Here is a 9,819-nt window from a genome sequence, read left to right as displayed (position 1 = left end):
CACAGAACATCTGTGCGGTCTTGCACTGAGCCTGTGGCACGCCACGCCCACAACTCTCTCTCTCTCGCTCTTGCCACCCCCACAACTCTCTCGCTTGCTCTTGCCGCTCCCCACAACGCTCTCGCTCGCTCTCTCGCTGCCCCCACAATGCTCTCGCTCACTATCGCTGCCCCCACAATTCTCTCACTTGCTCTCAATGCCCCCCACGATGCTCTTGCTCGTTCTTGCTGTCCCACAACTCTCTCTCTCGCTGCCCCCATAATGCTCTCGCTCGCTCTCACTGCCCCCACAACTCTCTCGCTCACTCTTGCCGCCCCCACAACTCTCTCACTCACGCTCTCTGCCCTCCGTCTTTCTATCTCTGTATCGCAGTCCTTGCTTCCCCCTGCCACTGCCAGGGACTGTCACCCACTCACCTGACAGCCTCCGAGCTCCTTGCTCCCTGCTGCTTCACGGTGTAGCTCAGCCAACCGCCTGCCGCTAGCAGCCCCCAGAGCCAACTGTCCAGCTCCTGAAGCTGCCCCCAGCCTCTGAGCTCCCTGCTGCTTCATGGCACCCCCGAGCCAACTGTCAAACTGCTTTCCAGCCGCCCCACAAAATCCCCTGCTGCTCCGGTCCCCCTCTGTCAGCCAATCGCCTCCTTTCTACCATGTCCCCACGCATGGCCCGTCTTGGAGAATTAATAATATAGATATCCCACTCTTCCTCCAAGGAGCCCAGCGCAGTCTACTACATACTCAAGTTCCTCCTCACAACAACCCTGTGAATTAAGTCAGGCTGTGAATGAAGTGACTGGCCCAGAGTCACCCAGCAAGTCTCATGGCTGAATGGGGATTTTTGTGCTCCGTCCTGTCCCCTGCAAGTCACTGGACAAGAGCAGGAGTGTCCCTGCCCTTGCTTGCAGCTGCCCTTGCCTGCAGCGTGGTGTAGTGGTTAGAGTGCTGGACTAGGACCGGGGAGACCCGAGTTCAAATCCCCATTCAACCATGAGACTTGCTGGGTGACTCTGGGCCAGTCACTTCTCTCTCAGCCTAACCTACTTCACAGGGTTGTTGTGAGGAGGAACTTGAGTATGTAGTACACCGCTCTGGGCTCTGGGCATCTGCTGCCTCAGAGGAGATGCTTCCTGACCCACCCACCCCCACCCCCGCCAACCTCCAAGGCAAGGGCAACCGCACCCTTGCCCTTTCGAGGTGGAAACTGCACAGGTGATGGGGCTGCTGCTCTCCCCTTCCTGGTGCCAGTGGGGGTGGGGAGTGCTGCTGTTGCTGGGAGCCAGTTCAAAAGGAATCAGGCTAGAGATGCGCTCAGCAAAAGCTCTGAAGGAGCAGCCCAAGAATCAGGCCCCTGCCCCGCTCAGAATCCAGGGAAAGACAGGGCAGGGAGCAGCAGCAGTCTTGCCAGTGCTCTCCTCCTTCCCAAGCAGATGGCGGCTGCTCCGGGTGGGTCCAACAAGGTCTCCAACAGACAGGGAGCGGGTGGGACAGCTGGCCAACCTTCCCGCAGGCAGGGAAGCCCCTTCCCAAAGCACAACGGGCCCCGCTGCACATCCCACCTCCAGAGGCTCCCTGCGGTTCAGCCCGCTGTCGTGCTCACTTCCAGGCTGGGCCAGTAGACCACAGCAGTGGCAGTCCAGGTGCCCAATTTGCCTGGGTGTGACACTGCACCCACCCGCGCATCCTCTGCACCATCATCAAGGGTAGCAGTGCCAATGAGGGTGGGCAAGTGTGGGCAACACTTTGCCACTCAATCTCCCACCCTGCTGGCACTGCAAGAGTGGCAAGTGGCAGCATCAGGACAGGTGGGTGATGGCGACACCCTCCCCCACATGCCCACCCTCCTATGCCCACTCACCTGGTAACACGAATGGCCTCTGTGCTACGGCGGCAGTGAGGCGGGGCAAGGAGGTTTCTCCCTTTTACCTTCTACACATGCTATACAGTGCGGTTGGGGGGTGCCACGGAGGCCACAGCCTCAGCTGCATGGAGAGTGAGGGGGTGAGGGGAAGGTTCCCCCTTCTACCTTCCCAAACCATGCTGCAGTGTACGGAGTGTGCCTTGTGCCTGGGCTACTTATGGGGGCATCTGGCAACTGCTCTAACCGGCATCTGGCAATTGCTCCAGGGGGCATCTGCTGTGTCCCTCCTGGATCTGGGGTGTGCGGTGTGTGTGTGTGTGTGTGTGTGTGTGTGTGTGTGACTCTTCCCTTGAGGCTGGCTGGCAGCTGCAGCTGCTCTCTTCTCTCTCCTGTCCCTGCCTTGTTGTGGGCAGGGAGTTTTGGGCATCAGGACAGAGTTCAGTGCCTTTGACAGCACTGCAGTTGCCAGGAAAGGGTTAACTGAGGCTAGTAGAGTGCTGCAAAGCGGGACTGCAGGTTGGAGCCCTCTGAGTGGTCTCCTTGGGTCATGTGATCCCCCCTTGCCACTCAGGGGGCTGGAGGACCATCATTGCAAGCTGTGGCTGACAGCCTTGAAGAGAACCCTGTAAAAGTTGATCATCAGTCTCTTTTGTTCTCTGCTGAGGCTTCACCAAATGCACGTGTGTTTGCTGTGAGGCTTGAAATAGAGTTAAAGTTGTTTGCAGGGGGTCACCCTGTTTTCTACTGGTGTGAATAGCTCCAGAATTAACTTAACATAAAAACATGCTGGATCAGGCCCAGGGCTTATCTAAACCAGAATCCTGTTTCACACACTGGCCCACCAGCTGCCTCCTAGAAGCCCACAGACAAGAGGTGAGGGCACACCCTCTTTCTTGCTGTTGCTCTCCTGCAACTGGTATTTAGAGGTGTGTTGCCTCTTAGGCTGGAGGTGGCCTATAGCCACCAGACATTGATAGACCTGTCTTTCATGAATTTATCTAAGCCCCTTTTGAGGCCATCAAAGTTAGTGGCCATCACCACATCCCATGGTATCATTTTCACTTGCTTACATGGAACCACATTTGCCGTTTTGTCACACACTCACCCTGTTTGGAGAGATTCTTTTGGAGTTCCTCACAATTTGTTTTGGATCTCACTACCCTAAATAGTTTAGTGTCATCTACAAATTTGGCCACATCGCTGCTTACCCCTGCTTCTAGATCATTTATGAATAAATTAAAAAGCACCGGTCCCAGTACAGATCCCTGGGGGAACCCACTTCTTATTTCCCTCCATTGTAAAAACTGTCCATTTATTCCTATCCTCTGTTTCCTGTCCTCCAACCAGATCCACATATGAACCTATCCTCTTATCCCAGGACTACTGAGTTTACTAAAGAGCCTTTGGTGGCCTATTAACACTCTCAAAGAACTCCAAAAGGTTAGTGAGGCAAGTCTTGCCCTTGCAGAAACCATGCTTGTTCTCCTTCAGCAAGGCCTGTTCTATATGTTTAACAATTTTAACAGTTTTGTCCTTAAATATGCTTTCCATCAATTTACCCACTTGTGACTCTGAATCCACTTCCACTCTTCTAGAAATCTCATGTGTGGAGGCAATAGCTCGGCTAAAAGCTCACCTTCCAGCTCTCTGAGTAAGTTACACCCCTTCACAGTAAGAATTCCTATTGCAGTCACTAGCAAAATATAGCTCTGCTCTTGTCCAAATAATTTCATGCACCAATTTTCAGTCTCTCTTCCTAGCAGTGCTTTTACTGCAGATGTTTACTAGGTTCCGGGACATTGGTGGGAACTCCAACATGAAGCAGCATCAGGTTCTGAGTGAATCTCCTACCACATTCCTTGACCCTCTCTAGCTCCCATATTCTTTGCAGAGCTGGGACTGTACCCTCACATAAGCACATGAAGTGGCCTTATACTGAACCAGAACGTTGGTTCATCTAGCTCAGGATTGTCTACATCAGGGCTGCTCACCTTCAGCTTTCCTGCAGATGTTGGCGTACAACTCCCATATCCCTAGCTATTGGCCACTGTGGATGGGGATTATGGGAGTTGGTCCAAAACCAGCTGGGGGGGTGGAGTTGAGCAGGCCTGGTCTACACTGATTGTCAGTAGCTCTCCAGGATTTCAAAACCAGGAATTGAATCTGGGTCCTTTCGATACAAGTCAGCTCAATTCAGTTTTATTCCAGTCTCTGACCCGCAATACAAAGTAGACAAATAAAAAACATTAAAAATTAATATCTATTCATCCTAAATTATAACAATTGTGTTAGGTCTTAGAGTCTGTCCTATTCTATTGGCCACCACACAAAATCTGGCTACATTATATGTAATGTCAGAGACATGGTCAGCAAGAAGCAAACAGACAAAAAACACATCTGAATGGTCTGGAAAGTTCTTTTTTTCTCTCTCTCTCTCTCTCTTTTTTTTTTTTTTGTAAAGGAGCTATAAAAGAAATATGAGAATCTTGTTAACAAGAATAGTATAATAAAACAAGGGCTATAGACTCCACTGCTCCATCTCCATACAGGCATACTCATTCCTCATAAAAAATCCGCTTAAACCTACTGTTCAGAACCACTGATGAGAGAGCATTAAAACATGTCAATGAGGACATTCTTTTATACTTAGGCACTATTAGTATGCTAAGGTACCTAGCTGGTTTGGGTTATATATATTTGATTCCCAAGGTAAAACTTATTTCTAAATAGCTTTGATCATTTTGGCATGTAATATCTAGCAGCCTCTGTTCGAGGGCTAACTTGCACGTTCATGGCCCCACGCTATCAATAGTTCAGGAGAGAATCCAAGTAAATAGAATTTATTTGCAATTAGTAATTTCCATCATGATTGAAAGCCATCCTTCTGTACCAAAGATGCTAAACCTTTAGGAGAAAAATAAGCTTTAATCATAAATTATATACTGTTAACCAGATCCCAGTTTCCACACTTGGTACACCTGCCTCTAAACATAAAATCACATTAGGCATAAAGCAAGGCACTTGAAATAGGCTTCTCAAGAACTTTGTTTGAGTTGTTTCTAAGGCCATGAAATTGAGGGGGTGGGTTTCGAGCAAAACCAAAACCAAACCTACCCACCCTGATTCGAAGCTGGCTCGAATTTGAACCAAACATGCCAAGCCAGTTTTGTGCATATCCCTATCTACCTTATGTTTCTTTTTAGATTGTGAGCCCTTTGAGGACAGGGACCATCTTATTAATGTATTTTTCTATGTATACTGCTTTGAGAACTTTGGTTGAAGAGCGGTATATAAATATCAGTAGTAGTAGTAGTAGTAGTGTTTAATAAGTTTTTGGGTGATAATTGGATGGATAATCTCTCCTGCCCTTTTTAAATATGGGGATTATTATGGTCAATTCCCATTCTTCAGGAATATGAGCCAACTGATCAATAAAAGTAAAAAGAGAAGCTAAAATAGGGTCCCACCGCTCTTAAATATTTTTAATTAATTCAAATTGAATAAAATCACTCCCAGGGGCTTTGCCTGGTTTTAACTGAGTTATCAAATTGGCTACCTCTGCAGGTAACTGGATGCCACTTAGGGAGAAAAGCAGACCCAGACTCTACCTCAAAAAAAACCTTTATACTTCCTTGGTTTATAGATCACAAAAATTGGCTTTCCAGATTGCTGCTGAAATATGGCAGTCCCAACAGGATGGGCCATGATACAAGTCACATGCTCAACTATTGAACTGCAGCCTGTACTGACTCATCGTGCCTTCCAGTGCTCTTCACCTCCACCACTGCCCAGGACTCAGTTCACAACCCAGCAGCATGCCAAGTGACATTCTTTGGTACCAAAGATCAGAAAGGTGGACTCTGGGGCAAGAGGTGTGTCATGATGGGAAAGCAGCTGTCTCACCAAAACACCTGTTCTCCATAATCTGTTGTTGGCTTGACTTCTTTATCATAAAAGAGATTTCCTTTCAGTATACTAACATTTTAATTTGTCTCTTATGTACTGCTCAATATTAAAAGAATTGGTGTTCTCCTTCTCCAATATAATTTAGAAGAAACATGCTTTTTTGACCTCTGAATTAAACTGAAATGCTCCCTTTGTATGCACGGTGTTTTGAAGTGCTGAGTTATTTCTGACATTAAAACCCCAGCTGGTTTATTTTACCATTGAGAAAATGCAGGTACTTGTTCAGCAAAAAAGAAAACACCATGAAATAAATTACTATTTTTCCCAAGGAAATTAAAGGTTTCTAGTGCACAGTTTATTAAAGTCAAGCTACATTGCCAAAATAAAGTCTGCTATTCTTCACAATGAATGTCTAGTGTTCTTTTAATTATTGTGGTACAGATGTGCCATGTCACATTCAAAACAGGAAGATATTTAAATGCTGGATTCATGCAGATGTGGGGAATAAACGTGTTGATGGCCACTGGGGCTAAGAAGGCTTTGAAAGACAAGTTGACAAACTCTTGGAAGATGGGTCCATCAATCACTATTAACCATGACAGCCAAAAGGAATTTTCATGTTCAGTGTACTGCTGAATACCAGTCACTGGAGGACAAAGAATGGAGATGGAAGCTATTGCCTTCACTCCCTGCTTGTGTACTTCCTGGAAACATCTGGCTGGCAGATGTTGCAAACAAGACACTGGACTAGATGGACCTTTGATCTGATCCAGCAGCACACTTCTTGTGTTTTTATTTTATTTTATTTTATTTTATTTTATTTTATTTTATTTTCAAAGTGTACCTAGAGCTTCTCAGTCTACAAGCCTTCCCCATTTATTTGAAGGGACAGCACGGGGTTCAGTACAATAACATGTATGAGGAAGCAAGTTGTGCATTACTGTGCAGGCTCTGGACTAAGCACATGATTTTTACAACTTCCTTTTCACGTTCATAAGCATACTTTTCACCTATGTATTTGTTATATATATGGTGCTAGAGAAGACTTTTGAGAATACCGTGAACAGCCAGGAAAACAGACAAATGGATCATAGAACAAATCAATCCAGAATTTTCACTCAAGGCACAAATGACCAGGCTCAAACTATCATACTTCGGACATATTATGTGAAGACCCAACTCCCTTAAGAAGTCCATAATGCTGGGAAAAGTTGAAGGAAAGAGAAGAGGATGACCAGCAGCAAGGTGGACGGACTCGATTACGACAGCAATGACTGCACCAATGAGAGACCTTAAAGGCCAAGTTGAAGACAGATCATCCTGGAGAGAATCTATCTATGTGGTCGCTTAGAGTTGACACTGACTTGATGGTACATAATCAATCAATCGTTTGTTATACAAACGAGGCATTCAATAGTGGGGCTTCTGTTTAATCAGTTTTAAGTTGTGCTGAGGTTGGGTTGAAGTTGTAATGTGTGTGGGTTTGTCTGGAGATGGGGAGTCAGAGCGTGCCTTCGTTGAAGGTGGGACAGCTATTCCAGTGGTGTTGGGGAATAGAAGAAGAAACGCTGGCAGGCCAGCAAGCTATTTCAGGAGAAGGGTGGTCACAAATCTAACAGCTGCCCCCCCTTTCTGGCTGTCCTGCCAGCTCTTTGACCTCGGGAAGCACTGCCAACATCCCACATAACCTTACCTTGCTCCTCTGCAATGCCAGGTCGGTCCAAAATAAATCAGAACTCATCCATGATTTGATCATGGATGAAGGGGCCGGCCTGATGTGTATTACTGAGACTTGGTTGGGGGAGGCTAGTGGTCCAGTCTGGTCCCAGCTTCTCCCGCCAGGATATTCTGTAGAGGAGCAGGTGAGGGGACGTGGGCGGGGAGGTGGAGTGGCTGTGGTCTATGAGGATAACATCTCCCTTACCAGGGTCCCTGTTAGGGTATTGGACCATATCGAATGTGTGTACTTGAGTTTGGGGACCAGGGATAGATTGGGACTTCTGTTGGTGTACCGATCGCCCCACTGCCCAACGGAATCCCTTACTGAGCTCACAGACTTGGTTGCGGAACTTGCGTTGGAGTCTCCCAGACTTTTGGTGCTGGGGGACTTCAATGTTCATTTTGGGACCAATTTGTCCGGGGCAGCTCAGGAGTTCATAGCGGCCATGACGACTATGGGCCTATCCCAAGCGGTCTCTGGATCGACACATATTGAAGGTCACACGCTTGATTTGGTCTTTTATTCTGATCAGGGTGGTGTTCCGTGGGTGGGGACTCCTACAATCTCCCCGTTGTCATGGATGGACCACCATCTGGTTAAGGTTGGACTTACAACTGCTTTCCACTTTCGCAGGGGCGAGGGGCCTATTAGAATGGTCCGCCCAAAGAGGTTACTGGATCCGGCAGGATTCCAAGAAGCCTTGGAAGGATTTAATGTTGGCTCTGCTGGTGATCCTGTTGATGCCCTGGTTGAGAACTGGAGCAACTTGCTCACCAGGGCAGTAGACACGATTGCTCCTAAGCGTCCCCTCTGACCTGCTTCAAAATTGGCCCTTTGGTATACAGAAGATCTACAGGGGTTGAAGCGGCAAGGTAGGTGACTGGAACGAAAGTGGAGAAAAACTCGACTCGAATCCGACAGATTACGACATTGAGCACATTTAAAGATCTATGCTCAGACAATATGTGCGGCAAAGAAGCGGTTCTTTTCTGCCCGTATTGCCTCTGCGAGTTCACGTCCAGCGGAGTTGTTCAGGGTTGTGAGGGGACTAGTATCTGCTCCCTCTCCCTTGAACCAGAATTTGGAGGCATCAGTTACCCGCTGTGGTGTGTTTAATGAATTTTTCGCAGACAAAATCTCTCGGATTTGGGCTGACCTAGATGGGGACTCCACAATTAATTTGATGTCTGAACTGGAGGTGTCCGACAACTCCTCTTATACGATTTGACTGGATCAATTTCAGTTTGTGACTCCTGAGGATGTGGACAAGCTGCTTGGAGCGGTGAGGCCTACCACTTGTTCTCTTGATCCTTGTCCAACATGGCTTGTTCTCTCTAGCAGGGAGGCTGTTGTAGGCGGCCTGGTAGAAATCATAAATGCTTCTCTGAGGGACGGCAGGATGCCTCCTTGTCTTAATGAGGCAATTATTAGACCTCTTCTAAAGAATCCTGCGTTAGATCCCTCAGAGTTGAGCAATTATAGGCCAGTTTCCAATCTCCCATGGCTGGGCAAGGTAATTGAGAGGGTGGTGGCCTCTCAGCTCCAGGTGGTCTTGGAGGAAACTGATTATCTAGACCCATTTCAAACTGGTTTTCGGGCGGGCTATGGGGTGGAGACTGCCTTGGTTGGCCTGATGGATGATCTCCAATTGGCAATGGACAGAGGAAGTATGACTCTGTTGGTCCTCTTGGATCTCTCGGCGGCTTTCGATACTATCAACCATAGTATCCTTCTGGACCGTCTGAGGGGGTTGGGGGTGGGAGGCACTGTTTTACAGTGGTTCCGCTCCTACCTCTCAGACAGATTCCAGATTGTTGCTCTTCAAAATCTGAGCTTAAGTATGGTGTTCCTCAAGGCTCCATACTCTCTCCAATGCTTTTTAACATCTACATGAAACCGTTGGGAGAGATCATCAGGGGATTTGGAGCTGGGTGTTACCAGTATGCTGATGACACCCAGATCTACTTCTCCATGTCAACTTCTTCAGGAGTTGGCATATCCTCCCTAAATGCCTGCCTGGAATCAGTAATGGGCTGTGCGGGGTCGGAACTCTAGAGATGATTTTGATCTGTCTGTTCTAGACGGGGTCACACTTCCCCAAAAGGAACAGGTTCGCAGTCTGGGAGTACTTCTGGATCAACGTCTCTCCTTGGTTTCTCAGGTTGAGGCGGTGGCCAGGGGTGCTTTCTATCAGCTCCGGCTGATACACCAGCTGCGCCCATTTCTCGAGATCAATGACCTCAAAACAGTGGTACATTTGTTGGTAACCTCCAGACTGGACATCTGTAATGCGCTCTACGTGGGGCTGCCTTTGTACGTAGTCCGGAAACTTCAGT

The 9,819-nt window shown here is 47.8% G+C and overlaps 1 long non-coding RNA gene across 1 annotated transcript; it reads left to right on the top strand.

Moving 5' to 3' along the window:
• The first annotated feature begins 2,444 nt into the window (after window positions 1-2,444).
• LOC128328528 (uncharacterized) lies at window positions 2,445-5,963 on the top strand. Its single transcript, XR_008309274.1, has 3 exons — window positions 2,445-3,297; window positions 3,453-3,508; window positions 5,501-5,963. It is a non-coding gene; the product is annotated as an uncharacterized LOC128328528 (long non-coding RNA).
• The last annotated feature ends 3,856 nt before the right edge of the window (window positions 5,964-9,819 follow it).

The sequence above is a fragment of the Hemicordylus capensis genome, chromosome 5 (assembly GCF_027244095.1).
Source record: "Hemicordylus capensis ecotype Gifberg chromosome 5, rHemCap1.1.pri, whole genome shotgun sequence".
Taxonomy (NCBI): domain Eukaryota; kingdom Metazoa; phylum Chordata; class Lepidosauria; order Squamata; family Cordylidae; genus Hemicordylus; species Hemicordylus capensis.
The sequence above is the reverse complement of the archived record's forward strand: the minus strand, read 5'-3'. Positions and strand labels throughout refer to the sequence as shown.